The sequence below is a fragment of the Hemiscyllium ocellatum genome, chromosome 3 (assembly GCF_020745735.1).
Source record: "Hemiscyllium ocellatum isolate sHemOce1 chromosome 3, sHemOce1.pat.X.cur, whole genome shotgun sequence".
In the NCBI taxonomy this organism is placed as follows: Eukaryota; Metazoa; Chordata; class Chondrichthyes; order Orectolobiformes; family Hemiscylliidae; genus Hemiscyllium; species Hemiscyllium ocellatum.
The window spans coordinates 67,034,129-67,051,774 of record NC_083403.1 but is presented as its reverse complement, the minus strand read 5'-3'; positions in this window follow the sequence as shown (position 1 = coordinate 67,051,774).

The following is a 17,646-nucleotide window of genomic DNA, read 5'->3' as shown; positions in this document are numbered from 1 at the left end:
TAATTTCTGCTGCATTTCTACAAATAGATGGCTAGCAATAAAATAACCCAGATGAAGATATTAATCTAACCATGTTTTTCTTCCAATACTATTCTAATGTTTTGCTTTATATCATGTGATACTGGAAAGCTAGCAAATGATGATTTTACTAGCCACTGAAAGCTTTGTGGAATTGTAATTTTTAAATATTGGCCATGTTTCCTTTCAATAGTATTTGAATTTATTTTAATGTGTTGTCACTCCTATGTATGTTACTCTGTATCATGACAGTAGTAGATCTTATAGCTGTTCACTTTTGTCAGGGTTAAGAATAATTGTTCACTAGTATTTGTACTGAGTGGAAATGATGGATTTGAATTAAGTCAAATAAACTATCCAAAATTAATTCTCAATTGCCCTACAGCAATTTTAATGTAAAAATGAAATGTAGTTTACCAATTCCAAATTCCATTTTAATCCAAATACATTTAAAACATTTTGTGTATAAATAAAAATAAGATTTATAACATAATCATATCCTTACGTTTTCCACAGCAGATTCACTGTTCTATCACATTGTGCTGTTGATGGTTCCTTCACTAATATACAATGTTAAACACGCCCTCTATCCTGTTCCTCTCATTGTAGCGTGCTCTTAGTCTTAAGAGAAATGGTTACATTAGCAGAAAGTTTCCTGTACTTTTGTAAACATTGCATCTGCATTTATTCATTCTGTAAGAGTACTTTCCCAAAGACTAAATTGTGTGGAGAAAATATTTCAACTGCTGCGTGGTTCACATATATACAAGTCTTTAAAATAACACTCATTTCCTCAGAAGGAATGCATCCATTGTAGAACTATGCAGGGATCAGGAGGTTAGAGGAAATACAGGGAGCTGACAGCCACATTAACCAAACTGAGACCATGGAAAGAATTCAGTTAAATTCTTTTCTTGAAAAAAATCCTATGATATTGGTTACATTTCTAGCAGTGTAATTAGAAAATTAGAGTTAAATTGTCACTGCTATACATATCATTACTAACACATTATGAGTTGCGGGATGTATACACAATACAATTTAGAGTTGAAATGCTGCTCCAGCTTCATCAGTGAGAAGGCAGCCAATTCCTAAGGAGCGGAGACAGAGCAAGCGCACAGTTTGTGGAGTTAGGCCAATCTCGTGGGTGACTGATGTAGTCAAAGATCCAAGACACAGATTTTTTTGGCAGAAGGAATGTTGTCAGAGATAAGAACCTGAAGACATAATTCCAGGCTTTTTGGCACCAGGTCAGGAAGTCCCAGAAAGCATACTGCAGGAAACCAAGTGCAGTAACTCAGGCTCACAATCTGTCCACAACAAAGTGCTAGAAGTGGATTACTGATGTCACAAAGTGGGCCAAAGTAAATGAAGGCACCAAAATAACGTTGGAAGTGGGACTCACTTCAATCTTTCCCACACAACAATATGGATGAGGCACTTACTGTGAAAAGAAAATCTTCACAGCCTCCAATTTTCACACATCACTTCTTATAATTCAACCATTCCTTATTCTGCTTCCTAGGTGTTTGGGTAAAAAGGAAAGAAAGGTGTGGAGTTAATTGTATATGAAAACATTACCACAATGGAATGTTCGCAGAAACCTAGATGAAATAAAGTTTTGAATGAATCTCAAATATGTTCTTGTAACAGTAAAACTCAGCCACAATCTGTAGCAGGAAGTAGGTGAGGACTGCAGATGCTGGAGATCAGAGCTGAAAATGTGTTGCTGGAAAAGCGCAGCAAGTCAGGCAGCATCCAAGGAGCAGGAGAATCGCCGTTTCGGGCATGAGCCCTTCTTCAGGAAATTCCTGAAGAAGGGCTCATGCCCGAAACGGCGATTCTCCTGCTCCTTGGATGCTGCCTGACTTGCTGCGCTTTTCCAGCAACACATTTTCAGCCACAATCTGTAGCAACGTGCTCCGAGGAAAGCAAGAAAACCTTCAATCCATTACATAGGAATAGACAGGAAGCTCAACAACCCCTAGGCAGGGACACTATAGAGATATAGAAGAGTGAGAAAGTAAGAGCAAATCCATAAGTTTCTGGCTGAAAATGGGAAGGTTCATCTGCAGTGCCCCAAATAGTTACAGCCTTCAATCAATTTGATTATTGGAGGGACAGCTCATTGCTAAGTGATTATTTCTGAATCACGTGTATGACTGCAGTTTCTGAAGAAGAATGTTCTTGGATATCTAGACAAATATTTTGTCAACTGCTGTGCAATTCCAGAATGCCCATTTCCACTCCTGTATTGTTATCCCAAAGCACATTTTGGGCATGTTATGGATTCTAGGAATAATCTCTGTTCCCAAATATCAAGCCTGAGATGTGCCTGACATTAAGCATCAGATCCTACTTCTTTTAAGCCAATGATGTGGACAATAATGGACAACCTGCTAGAGAAGAAATATTGAAGATCTGATATGATGAGGGGGAGTTGGGTGTGAGGAGTGCATTTAAGAAAATGATCTTTCCAGAAATGGAAGGAATCGGTATCTTGGTGTCCGGGTAGTGGGGATTATGGGAAGGTAGTAATCAAGAGGAATGCAGTGTCTATCATCGGAAAAGTATCATTGGGAGGTTCTGAGCTGTAATGATACAATCTCAGCCATCAGCCCAGAACCTCCCAAAATTGTGGTGAAACCGCATGGGAATTACATTCTTTGTGAAATAAAAAGATTCAGTGCTGGACAGAGACACGCGAATCAGAAATGGTAATGCAACATAAAAAAGTTAAGACAACAAATTCTTGCTTTGGCAAATGACTTTATTGAACATCTTTGCAGAAGCCTTTGATTTTCTTTCGTTCAGTGGATGATGATGATTTGAAAGTATTGCATCCCTTTTCTGAATGTAGGCAGTCTTTGGGTTGTGGGAGAAAGTGAGGACTGCAGATGCTGGAGATCAGAGCTGAAAATGTGTTGCTGGAAAAGCGCAGCAGGTCAGGCAGTATCCAAGGATCAGGAGAATCGACGTTTCGGGCATGAAATGAAACGTCGATTCTCCTGCTCCTTAGATGCTGCCTGACCTGTTGCGCTTTTCCAGCAACACATTTTCAGTCTTTGGGTTGTGAACAAGTTCCACTCTGGAGTATGATTCCTGACTTGAATTGTATGCAATTTGGAATACGATGCAGGCCAATATAAAATAGCTCTTCATAAGTATGAGGTAACGTTCACATGTTGGATTTTTAAAATGAATACTAATACAGCTTTTGTAAGTCAGATGTTTGTAAATTGGAGATTGCCTGTAAATGAAATATGCTGAAAATGTGAGTCACGGTTAATGTAAGGGCAGTTCAGGAGATGGGCACATTGTTTGCACTGGAAACAGTCATTGATAATTCCTGCCCAATTCCCATGTTATCTCATTATGATAAGGGAAAAAGAAAACAGATGTTCCACTTTGTCCCAGCATGATGGTCCTGATGCCTTACTACTGCCCAAACATTTCAGATCATTTTCTGCAGAATGAAGGTTCTTGATACATTTCTAATTTCATGTTTCTGACCTGACACCATTATAATTCTTGATACTCTTTCTAGACAGGAATATAGAGCCCCAAACTACTCAGGTGATGGAAATGAACTTCAGAATATTGAATGCCTATTCAATAGTCATGCACATAATGCACACTGGTTTATTATTTTTCTGTGCCTTCAGGTACCCGCATGGTGTCATCATTCATTGTCAAAATGTGGATACAAGCTTTGATAAGTTTGTTATCCTGCAAGAGAAAGACTGCACATCTGAAGCCAAGAGCTGTATAGCTCACTGACAGTGTAGGAGGTACTGTATTCTTTTACTCACACACTGTTTTTCATAAAGCTCCATATGTGGCATCTTTGCCTGTAGATGTCCTGGCATGAGTACCTATGTGTCATCTGGTCTACAGATTTAATGCTGCATTCCCCAAACTTCCTGCCTTCCTGTCCTAATCAGTTACATCCGCAGAGTGCAGGATATATGGAATTCCAAGAATGAAATTCATTATTCATCTAAACTGCCATTTTTGCTTTAAATTCTTTGGAAATAACAACCATTACCTCAAAATCCTTACTACTGATTCAAAAATTGTACTTTGGTGACCTTTCAGCTTTCGCACGCTTTTCAAACTTGGGGTCATCATATTGATCATAACACCTCAATTTTGATAATTTCAGTCAACCTGACCTAAAATATAGAAATTCCAAGGCAATGAACCATGCCTTCATCTGTGTGTGGTATGGTGGAGTTTCTTTTAAAAAAAAACTTACTCATAGGTTGTGGGCATCAGTGCCTGCGCCAGTTTTATTGCTCATCCCTCATTCCCTTTTAAAAGGTGGTGGTTAACTGCCTTCTCGAGGCATTGCAGTTCATTAGCTATAAGTAGAAACACAATTCCACAAGGAAGAGGCTTCCAGGGTTTTATTCCTGAGGGAGCAATGATTATGTTTTAATCCCCTCATGGAATATGGGCGTCACTGGCTGGGCTAACAATTATTGTCTGTCCAAAGTTTCCCATGTGAAGGTACCTCTTTGAACTGCTGCAGTCCATGTGCTGTGGATAGATCAAGACAGCTGCGAGGGAGGGAGTTGGGATTTTGATCCAATGACACTGAAATATTGAAGACATGTTTCCAAGTCAAGGTGGTGAGATCTTAGAGGGAAACTTGCAGGTGGTTTTTCCATGTATCTGCTGCCCTTGTCCTTCTTGATGGTAGTGGTTATAGGTTTGGATGGTGCTGTTTAAAGGTCTGTAGTGCATCTTGTACAAGGAACACTGAGCTGGACTGAACATGAGTGGTAAAGGAAGTGAACATATCTGGGTGTAGTGCCAGTCAAGTGGGCTGCTTTGACCTTGATTGCATCAAGCAATTTGACTTTTATTGGAGTTGATTTCATCCAGGCGAGAGAAGACTATTCTGTCACACTCCTGACTTGTTTGTCGATAGTGCATAGACCTTGGGTGTCAGAAGGCAGGTTACTTGCTGCAGGATTCCTAACCTCTGACTGGCTTTTGTAGCCATTGTATAGTCCAGTTCCGTTTCTGGACAATGGTAACACCCAATATGTTGATAGTTGATGATACAATGTTGATAGTATCATTGTTTGTCAAGGGCAATGATTAGATAGTCTTTTGTTGAAGACAATCATTATATGGCACTTGTTTGGTATAAACTTAATTTACCATTTGCCATCCCAAACCTGGGAATTGTCCAGGTCTTACAATGTTTTACGTAGACTGTTTCAGTATCTGAGGAGGTGCTGAATATTGGGCAATCATCATCAAACATCCTCACTCCTGACCTTATGGATGAGGACAGCAGCTGAAGATAGTTGGGCCTATGACACCACCCTGAGGAACTCTTGTAGAGATGTTCTGGAGCTGCTTTGATTAACCCCCACTGTCATCTTTCTTTGGCCTAGGCATGATGCTAATCATTGGAGAGATTTCCCCTGACTTGTATTGATTGCAAAGTAGATAGGCCTCCTTGAAGCCACATTCAGCAAACATGGATTGACATCAAATGCAGTCAATCTTTCCTTGCCTCTAGAACTCAGAATTTTTGTCCATATTTGGAACAAATCTGTTATGAGGTCACTAGTTAAGTAGGCCTGGTGAATCCCAAACTAAATCTGCTCTGTCATTCAAGGAGATTGTTACTGAATTGTTTCTGTTTCAAAAACCACATTCCCATTTGTCTCTTGATAACCCTATTGTCTGAGAAAGAAGTTAGAATTAAGAATGAATCACCTTATTGGTTCATAACTGTGTCATCTGCTGGACAGGTACTTGTACCCTAAAGGACTGGATGGCAATCATGGTGGGTTTCAAGGTTCAACTTGACCAAAGTTTTGTACCCGGGGTTCATTTTAAGGAGCTAATAAAACTTGTTTGTCATCTCCTAATCCCTTACCTGTAGTAGAGCTGGGGTGTTGTCATTTTCTCTGGAGCAAAACCTTTCATGCCCTTCCCCCATGACATTGAGTGCTTAAGCAATTGGGGCAGTGGGGCTCTCCACAATCTCTGGTGTTCTGCAGATGCAGGGTCTTAACCATATCCAATGTATCAAAGATACATTGCTTTGAGAATGCTCAATCAACAACCTGCAGAGGTTATCTGAAAAGGCTTCCATCAATGTTCAATTATGTGACCATCAATACTAGGTTCAAGAGAACTGCATCAGACGTCCCGGACCTTGTCATAACACCTACTATTGGAGAATTCACAAGCTCTAGGTTCCTTCCAAGGTCCTTGGGCTAAACAGGAATAGGCTGCTGTGACACAAGGAGTATCACCTCCAAGTATCATGGCTCAGACAGATACAGACTAAAGATATAATGCTGCTCATGTTTAAATCAGGAACTTAGTGGAATAGACCAAAGACCTTGTTATGGTGAGGTTTCAATAGCTGCGCCACTCTACAGTTTAGGGTGCTTGCAGAAATAAATAGAAATGCATTGCATCATTTACAATTGGAATCAATATGGCATGACCCGAGGTTCCACGCACTGCAATCGGTGTCAGCACATTAGCTGCAGCATTGACCCAGTTCTGGAAGTCACTGCCACACACATACGTGGCGTCCCATGTGCCCAGGGAAAAAAAAAATTAGAGGGAATGCTGATTTGGGCTTTTTTTTTGTAGAACTTGACCTTTTTGGTTGCTGATTTTCTTTTTCTGGTTGTATATTTGATGCAGGTGGAGCAGGCAGTGAGGAAAGCCAAAGGCATGCTGGCCTTCATAGTGAGAGGATTTAGGTATACGAGCAGGGATGTCTTGTTACAGTATTACTGAGCCTTGGTGAGGCCTTGGTGTGCGCAGTTTTGGTCCCCTTGTCTGAGGAAGGATATTCTTGTTCTTCTTCAGTGAAGGTTCACCACACTGATTCCCAGGATGGCAGGTCCAACATATGAAGAAAATTTGGATCAACGGGGCTTGTATGCCTGGGAATTTAGACGACTAGAGGGGGATGTTATAGAAACATAGAAAATCCTGATGGTACTGGACAGGCTAGATACAGGAAGAATGTTCCTGATGTTGGGGAAATCCAGAAATAGGGGTCACAGACTAAGAATAGGAGATAAGCCATTCAGGACTGAGATGAGGAAAGATTTCTTCACTCAGAGAGCTGTGGACCATAGGAAGCTCTTGGGGCCAGTTCATTAGATATATTCAAGAGGAAGCTGGACATGGCCCTTGCAGCTAAAGTGGTCAAGGAGTTTGGAGAGAACGCAGGAATGGGATACTAAATTGCATGGTCTGCCATGATCATATTGAATGGTGGTGTAGGCTTAAAAGACCAAGTAGCCTACTTCTGCATCAATTTTTTACCCTTTTTTTTATATTTAAGCACAAAGTGGAAAGGGGATTTTAGTAGAGGCAATATTGGATACATGCCTATTTTGTGTATTCTTGCATGCTTTGTCCATGCATGCATAGTACATATGTACGCATGTAAATGTTTTCACTTGGGTTAAAATATCAATAACATTAAAACCTCATTTCACAACAGACATGACAATACATCACTCAATACTTAATGGATTTCAGAGAGTGGAAGAAGCTGGTTAATAAATTCAGTTGTAGAGCTGATGTTGTATTGTACCACCAGCTTGCAACCTCATAAATCTATTTCACAACCTAGTTTCACATGCGACTAAACTAAACTGTGGGAAAACAGTAGCAAACAGTTATATAACTGCATAAACTGATGTTCTATATGCAGCTACGGTATAAGTAACTGAATCTTTTGATTGAATTGAAAAGATTTCAAACAAATACATTTTGATTTGAAATTTGTAATGGAACACAGTGAGTCTTCTGGAGTTGTCACTTTGTGAGCAGGGTCCCAGGAACTTGAGTATGACCTACCGTTTTATTGTGACGTTAATGATGCAGCTGGGGCTGGCCTGTACAATTAACACAAAGAAGGATAAAAACATTCAATCTCTCTCAGTGTCAATGCAACCATTACTTATTTCACAGCTTTTTGTCGAGTGTTATCTAAAATTAGACGCACAATTATTCACCTGCTGAGCTGCTGCAGATGAGTTCCATTCCTGTTTTGAACAGCTCCAGGAACTGGCATAAAGATAAATGACTGCTTTTTTTTTAATCCAGGAGTGCTACTTATGTTCTCAAGATCACTGCATTAAGGTTGCTAGCCGTAAGTAATTGAGCATGATGAATCAAACTCCTCCTGGTAAGATAGAGCTGAATGTTTTTGGGCTTTGAGCAATGCAGCCTATGGAGGGAGATGTGGGAGAATTGTGGGAGAGGTCAAGGGAGGGCTTTCTCAATGTCAGGAGCAACTTGTTGCATTTTGAAACAGTGTTCCAGGTATCAAGATGGGATTTTTGCCAGGCAACAGTGAGTTGTCTATAAACAATTGCTTTTTGTTGGCCTCACTACCTGCAAATCTTCCCTCTTTGATATGCAGCTTCCTATCCTACCAACTGCTGTGAAGAGACCAGCCATTGACAATTCCCAACATTAGAGTCAAAGTAGGTACATGGTGACTTGCTCCTCCAGCTTAACATCCTGGACACCTGCCAACAGCTTTTCAAGGTGTGCACCATGGTACCTTCCACACTCAGCCTCAATCCACAAACACAGAATGCTTCTGCACTATAAACCTGCATTTCGAGAAGCACTGGCAATTAGTATTGAAATGCTGCTGCAAGCCACATTGTGCTCAGGAACAAGCACCCGACTGGTGGGTTGCACCAGTATGCATGTCAGGCCTGTTTCTATGCTCTTGCAGCACTCACTCACCTGAGCGGACCTGAATGTATGCAGATGGATGTTAGGATCCTGGGAAGCATCAAGGTTCAGAAGGACTTTGTTGTACCTAAGGTAGTAGGGTAAGTAGGTGAAGTGAGTGAGAAGGCATCTGGGGTATTTGCCTTTATTAACCAAGTAATACAGTTGAGGTTATGTTGGATCTGTATGAAATGTTGGTGAGGTCACAGCTAGAACATTGAGTGCAGTTCCAGAATCCACATTACAGAGCGAGATGATTGCATTGGAGAGGATGCAAAGGAGGTTTACCAGGAATTTGCCTGGGTTGGAGAGTTTTAGCTATGGAAAGTGATTGGACAAACTGCAGTAGTTTTCCGTGGCGCAGAGGAGACTGACATGGAGTATGATGGAGATGTATACAATTATTAGTGGCATAGATAGGATAGGCAGGAAGGAACTTTGCCCCTTAGTAGAGGGCACCTCTACCACCTCACCCCAGCCAGAGCCACCAGGCTTATGGTGCTTCTGTCTTGTCTTGGTATTTAACACAGACACAAAGTCAGAATGTTCATCATGGTTGCCAGCAGTCCTCAGGGAATTCAAGGTAAACACCCTTCTGTCAGGGGGTCCCAATGTAGTAAGCATAATCTCTGATACCAGCGGGGGGGTTGGGCATGGTCAGGTGGCTACTCAGGATGTTGTCAGAATTAGGATATTTTACTTATAGGGGCTGAGAAACCAAATGTCACCCAGTTTGCCTCTTTCTCTCCTAATGTGGGATGACGTTTCTAGAATGAAAGAAATGTTGCAACTGAGGGAGATGGAAGTGGGTGGAATGGCTTTTGATGCTGGTGTTGGTATGGGAAAGACGACAAAGTGTCTCAAGCAAGTGCATAGGCAGCTGATGTTGCCTGTAACAATAAAAGGAGTAGAGTATAAGCATTGGTGTGAGATGTGTTGAGGAGCAGAAAAAGAGTGAGTATCTGGAAGTGAAGAGAAGATGGTAGCACTTGCCTTGGACAAATGGTGAAGGTCAATGAGTTTATCACTTCACTGCTGGGCATTCCTCCAAATCAATGAGACCTCAGTGAACTGGGTGGCAATCTCAGGTTTGGCTGCTAAGGGTTTGATGGTGTGCATCATCTACTGGTCCTGGGAGAAAGGAATGTCCCTGCTTTGTACTATCCAATCATTCAGGACCCACAGTGCTGCCAACAACACAGCTTGTAAATATCCTCTTGTCTGCCATGGACAGGCTAAATGCCAGGAACTGTGCAGTGCAACTCGAGACTAGCAGCATTTGCCTGGGGTATAGAACAGCCTTTTAAAGATGGCAAAGGCACCAGAGATGTCAGTTCATTCAGAATATCCCCACAGTTGCAAGTTCAGCGAGTGATAGAATTCAGTTCGCATCAAAAGGGCTGCCAGATGGGCAGGGTAGATTGTTTGGGATGATAGTCCAATTAAACATGCTAGGCCTCACAGAGAGAAGCTCTTGTCAAACCTGACAAAATTGACATGGGCGGGATGATAAAAAAGCCTAAGTTTCAACGTATAGCCATTTATTAATAATTTTGACACATCTTATTTTCATGTTATTTTTAACTGCTGGAGTTTTGTTCTGTCATCTAATGTTGGAAATGGATCTCAGGTAGTGAAGATGAAATGCTTCTACTTACTTTTGTGATGATCGCAGTTTGTACAAGACTCATACCCATATTTTTCTGTTCCCTCAACAAGTCATGTTTCTGGTTCTCCTGATAAAGAACATCTAAAAAGTGATGGATTCTTTCATCACTTTGAAGAAAGAGCATTCAACAATTAAAAAAAAAGATGATTTACAGTCTGCTTTTTATCACTTCATGTATGGCATGAGGCCAAAGACTCAATTTACATAACAAATTGTAAATACTACATCTGAAGTCAGTATGAGCGGGAAGGATAGAGGCGATGGTTCAATATCAAAATTACTTGATGATTGAGACTTTTGCCTTTGGTTCTGTGCCAGTTTGTTTGTTTAACCCATGTATTGGCATCAGGTTTGCAAGTTCTGATGTTGTCTTTCAGTTTGTCTACATGTCTAAGTCCGCAACATGCTGTGTTGCTTAGTTGCTTAGTTGCTTGCAGAGCATTGATTGTGGTGTGCAAGGATAGTTTCTATGAGCCACAAGACATATTCAGTGAAACTGAGCTCTGAAGATAGTCTCAATGCCAGGTATGAAGAGCCTCTGTGCTGGAGTTTTGTTCGGTCATCTGATGTTGCAAATGGATCTCAAGTAGTGAAGATGAAATGCTTCTAGTTACTTAATGTGATTTCTATAGCTTGTCCAAGACTCATACTAATAACGAGAGATTGGAAAATCATTACTTGGGTAAAATTGGATTTTTGTCTAAGACAAATGCCATGTTCTTTCCAAAGTCTGTGAGTAAGCCTGTAAAATGATGTGTTTGATTTTGCCAAGCGATGACTGATTTCATCATGCAGGGTTGTGTTACTGGAAAGGATACCTCCAAGATTACCAAACCTCTGGACTGAATTACGGAGTGTGTTGTTGGTAGTGACTATGGGGTCATGGAGTACAAACGTATAGACAAGAAGGAAGAGTGGCCATTCAGCCTCCAATTCTGGCTAATCTGGTTGCAATCTCAACTCCACATTCCTGACTATCATGGATAATATTTCTCACTCTTGTTTACCAATAATGTATCCATCTCTGCGTTAAAAATATTCAAAAACTTCTTTCATCAATTTCTCAGGAATAGAGTTTCAAAGACTCTCAAACCTCTGGATGAAACAAAAATCCCTGATTTAAATGGCTGACTGATTATTTTAAGCAGTAACCCTCGCTTTTAGATTCTCTCATAAGAGAAAATGTCTTCTTCACATCTATCCTATCACGACACTTCAGGCTATTATGTATTTCAATCAAGGCTTCTAAACTCCAATGGATACATCCCTCGCGTGTCCAACCTTTCTAAATAAGACAACTTGCCTTTTTAGGAATTAGTTTCATAAACCTTCTCTGAATCATTTCAAATTAATTTATATGCTTTCCTTAATAAGGTGACCAATAATGTACACAGTACTCCAGACATGATCCTCTCAATGCCCTGTATAACTGAAATATAGACTTCTCATCTGTATTCAATTCTCCATGCAATAAATAATACCATGTCAATAGATGGGCTGATACAAGACCTCTTTTCCCATCAGACTTATTGTTGGGCCAAAGTACTCTCGGGCTGGGGTAAGGCAATAAACAAGCAGCCATGTGCCCTCTGGAGTATGTGCTATGACAACACATCATCCTTAAACAAAAGTTCATTCAATGGCTGATCAGCAGCTTTCCTGATGAAGGGCTTATGCTCGAAACATCGAATTCTCTATTCCTGAGATGCTGCCTAACCTGCTGTGCTTTGACCAGCAACACATTTGCAGCTGTGATCTCCAGCATCTGCAGACCTCATTTTTTACTCAGCAGCCATTGTGCAAGCTTTGAGCAGTTGCAAATTGAAGAGGTTACTGTCAGTCCAGAACTGAGCTGGCCATCTTGAAATGACTGAATGTCACTGATCATCCTTTCAGGGCAGCCATAGTTTGTGCTAAAACCTCCACAGAAGACCTGATTTCCACTGTTACAGAGTCATAGAGATGTACAGCACGAAACAGACCCTTCGGTCCAACCCATCCATACTGACCAGATATCCCAACCCAATCTAGTCCCACCTGCCAGCACCTGGCCCATATCCCTTCAAACCCTTCCTATTCATATACCCATCCAGATGTCTTTTAAATGTTCCCATTGTACTAGCATCTACCACTTCCTCTGGCAGCTCATTCTATACACGTACCACCCTCTGCGTGAAAACATTGCCTCTTAGGTCTCTTTTATATCTTTCCCCTCTCACTCTAAACCTATGCCCTCTAGTCCTGGGCTCCTCCACCCAAGGGAAAAAAAGCTTTGTCTATTTATCCTATCTACATCCCTCATGGTTTTATAAACCCCTATAAGGTCACCCCACAGCCTCTGACGCTCCAAGGAAAACAGCCCTAGCCTATTCAACCGCTTCCTATAGCTCAAATCTTCCAATCTTGGCAATGATTTGGAGATGCTGGTGTTGGATCAGGGTGTACAAAGTTAAAAATCACACAACACCAGGTTATAGTCCAACAGGTTTAATTGGAAGCACACTAGCTTTCGGAGTGACGCTCCTTCATCAGGTGGTTGTGGAGGACACAATTGTAAGGCACAGAATTTATAGCAAAAGTTTACAGTGTGATGTGACTGAAATTATTCATTGAAAAATACCTTAATTGTCTACTGCGTCTTTCATCAGTTCGAATACCATGATAGTTTCACTTCTTTCATGTATAAATGATAAAACGTTTTTTTAAACGTTGCATTCTCAGGTTAACTGTAACAATTGATGTTAGCTAGACATTACGTTGAAGGTGTTAGCCCCCCTGTGTTTAGATTAGATTAGATTACTTACAGTGTGGAAACAGGCCCTTCGGCCCAACAAGTCCACACCGACCTGCCGAAGCGCAACCCACCCATACCCCTACATTTACCCCTTACCTAACACTACGGGCAATTTAGCATAGCCAATTCACCTGACCCGCACATCTTTGGACTGTGGGAGGAAACTGGAGCACCCGGAGGAAACCCACGCAGACACGGGGAGAACGTGCAAACTCCACACAGTCAGTCGCCTGAGTCAGGAATTGAACCCGGGTCTCAGGTGCTGTGAGACAGCAGTGCTAGCCACTGTGCCACCGTGCTGCCCATTCTCTGTCTATGCCATGATGCTTAGATTGATTCTAATCTAAAAAGTGAGATAACAGAGTTTTACATGAATTCACGCTGTTTTTGAGCAAAGTACAACATAACTCTGCAAGTACTAATTCACCCCACAAAATATGTGTGTGTGTGTGTGTGTGTGTGTGTGTGTGTGTGTGTGTATGTGTGTGTGTGTGTGTGTCTTGGTTGGGGTTGTGAGTATGAGAGAGAGTGCATATGTGTGTGCGTTAGTGTAGAGTGGTCTAAGTCTCTGAGAGGACCTTTGGGTGACCATCCTCCAAAGCAGACTTCAGGACAGGCAGCAGTGAAAAGTGGCCGAGCAGAGGCTGATAGCTAAGTTCCGTATCGATAGGGTGGGCCTCAACTGGGACCTTGGGTTCATGTCACATTACAGGTGACCGCCATTACATTATACACACAACAGACACAGACACAGACACACACACACAGACACAGACACACAGACACACCTACACACACACACACCCACACCCACACACACGCACACACACATGTGCTCCTATACACACACATATACACATATACACAGACACACACACACAGACACTCACACACATCCTTACAGACACATGCATCCTCTTAGAGACTTAGACCACTCTACACTCACGCACATACATATACACTCTCTCTCACACTCACATATCTGACCAAAAAGGAAAGCACACCAAACGCCATCTTCACAGTCCTATCTACCTGTGACTCCACTTTCAAGGAGATATGAACCTGCACACCAAGGTCTATTTGCTCAGCAACACTCCCTCGGACCTTACCATTAAGTGTATAAGTCCTGCTAAGATTTGCTTTCCCAAAATGCAGCAGCTCACATTTAATTAAATTAAACTCTATCTACCACTTCTCAGCCCGTTGGTCCATTTGGTCAAGATCCTGTTGTAATCTGCGGTAACCTTCTTCGCTGTCCACTACACCTTCAATTTTGATGTCAGCTGCAAACTTACTCACTATACCTCTTATGCTCATATCCAAATCATTTATATAAATTATGAAAAGTAGCGAACCCTACACTAATCCTTGTGGCACTCCACTGGTCACAGGCCTCCAGTCTGAAAAACAACCTCCACCACCACCCTTCTACCTTTGAGCCAGTTCTGTATCCAAATGTCTAGTTCTCCCTGTATTCCATGACATCTAACCTTGCTAACCATTCTCCCATGGGGAACATTGTCGAATGCCTTAATGAAGTCCATATAGATCAGATCTGCCGCTCTGCCCTCATCAATCCTCTTCGTCACTTCTTTAAAAAATTCATTTAAGTTTGTGAGACATGATTTCTCATGCAGAAAACCATGTTGACTACCCCTAAACAGTCCTCCACCGGTGTCAGGCTCACTGGTCTATAGTTCCTTGACTTGTCCTTACCTCCTTTCTCAAACAGTGGCACCATGTTAGCCAACCTCCAGTCTTCCGCACCTCACCTGTGACTATTGATGTTACAAATATCTCAGTAAGAGGCCCAGCAATCACTTCCCTAACTTCCCACAGAGTTCTGGGGTACACCTGATCAGGTGCTGGGGATTTATCCACTTCTATGCATTTCAAGATACTTGAATGACTTGTTCAAGTCACCATTCACTATGTGGAGGTCCTTCCTCTTTTTAGGGGACTTGCCTTGTATTTAACATGCTGTAAAACCACATTCACACTTTCCTAAACTTAATGGAAACCACATTGCAATTCTCGATACACAAAGACAAGCTGAATGAGAATAACCTTTGCAAGAACATTTCCTGCTCTTGAGCGAAGTAATATTCCACAGTGATTGTCATAGACGGACTTGTTTTCTTTCCATTTGCAGTGATGAATTATGGGAGCTTTCTTGAAGACTGAGTGCCCTTCTTGCTGCTTGGACAGAACAGATGTATGAGTTTCCTAATCATTTAAATTCTCCTGTACTTGGGACCAGAATCCTTGTGTATATTTAGGGCTGAGATAATTTCTTGATTAGTAGGGAAATCAAGGGTTATGGGAATAGGGCAGGAAAGTAGATGTGAGGAGGTTCAGATCAGCCATGATCCTACTAAATGGCAGCCTTGAGGGAGTGAATAGCTTACCCCTGTTCTATTTCTTATGGTCTTACTTGACTATGTCAGGTGGGATGTTATTAATTCCTGGTGACCTGAAAACTGCTTTAGAGACTCTGTAACCTCCACTTGAGAAGCATCAAGGAAAAAACACTTTCAAAGGGTAGTGCTGTGGAAGTGCCTCAATGTCATGATTGTGCATTTTATATTGTTGATACTAATGAGAGAGAATCTCACATCTAATTACTAGAAAATGATTGCCAACTGCTGTGAGAATATCTGTCACACCTCTGGTTTTGGGTGATGCGGAGCGATTGCAGACCTTCATGCAGAGCCTTCAGGTCATAAGTACAGAAGCTTTCTTGATACTCAAAACTTTGTGGAAAGAGCCTACTAGTCCAACCAACATGTCTTAATTTTCGTTATGTCATGTGTCAGATTGTAGATACTGCCTACACACCATACAATCTCCAAGAACAGGTACAAAATAACTCAGTTTAAAACAACACGAATTAGAAACAAATTAGCTGCATCTCTCTGATCTCTCTAACAAAATTTCTCTGACACCTTCCAGGCATCCAGAAATCTAGGAAATCACTTTGATTTCTATAACAGGTCAAAATGATCTTTGCCACAGTCAGAAACAAGTCCAGTTCTGTCTTGCCAGAATACAACACTGCAGTGTTGATCATATCGGGGTGGATAATTTATTTCACAGGTCCATTAATCTCCAAGACAGGGGTAATCTTCCACCATTCTATATCTCCCCTAGAGCAATTTATAACAAGGAGCCCTGATCCTTCCAAATCAGGAGAAGAGTTTTGCAAACCTAATTGATGCCATTTCAGTGCTGCATGCCTCAGTCACTTACCAAATGATTTTCAAAGAAATGGCTCACTGTCTTATGATCCTTTACAAAATGCTTTTTAAACATTCACTATACTCACTCTATTGAATTTATGAGCCTCTGAATTTGAACCAACTGTATATAATTAAGTATGTAATTAATTGGAAGCACTTAGAAACTAGAAGCTTTGCAAAAGCTGTGCACCTGACCATCAATGTCACTTAAATTAAATGCATGAGAACAGTCAGGCAACACTCCCATAGGAGCTGATTCAGGGGACATCTTTTTCCTTAAAAGCAAAAGCTTACTCTTGTATTCCTCCTGATCAAGATCTCCAATGACCAATTGTTAAATGAGGGTTTTGTATTCCATTGCAGAAAGTAAATTGGCATCCCTGTAAGGACAGTGAACATATTTATATTGCAGAGAAAGTGAGGAGTGCAGATGCTGGAGATCAGAGTCGAGAGCCTGGGGTGCTGGAAAAGCACAGCAAGTCAGGCAACATCCGAGGAGCAGGAGAATCAATGTTTCGGGCAACGAGGACTCATTCCTGATGAAGGGCTCTTGTCCAAAACGTTGATTCTCCTGCTCCTCGGATGCTGCTTGACCTGCTGTGCTTTTCTAGCGCCTCACTCTCAACATATTTGTATTGGTCGGATTTTCAGTCTATTGCATGCTGTGCATTAGAATTGTCATGAAAATATTTTGCTCATTTAATCTTATGTAATATTGCCTCAACCATTTATTTTTTTCATTATTTTTGTTATCCAATCCTCATCATTTTTCAGGCTAAAAGGCAATGGCACTGGGGATGTCATGCAGGAAATCATATCAGCCTTACAAAGTATAATCTCCAACGTTACCCAGTTAACTCCACTCATAGTTCATACTTGTCTTTGGGAAACAGGAAACTGATACCACTGTTGATTTTCTCAGCTGGAAGCAAAATACTAAGCTTCAAATATGGTGGATATAAGACAAATGCTTATTATGAGGTATGTGTGGCTCCCAGCATATCACTCAAGGCAATAATGCTGGATCCTCAGAAACCTCTTTGAAAGATGAACTTTCTAACAAAGTGCTAAGAAATTATGAGGGTCCTGTCAACATTAGCCTCCAGAACTAAAGTGACAGGTGCCTGAGCTTCTATTCAGGCTTCTTCCCTCTCCTAGTGCCTCATTATAACTCC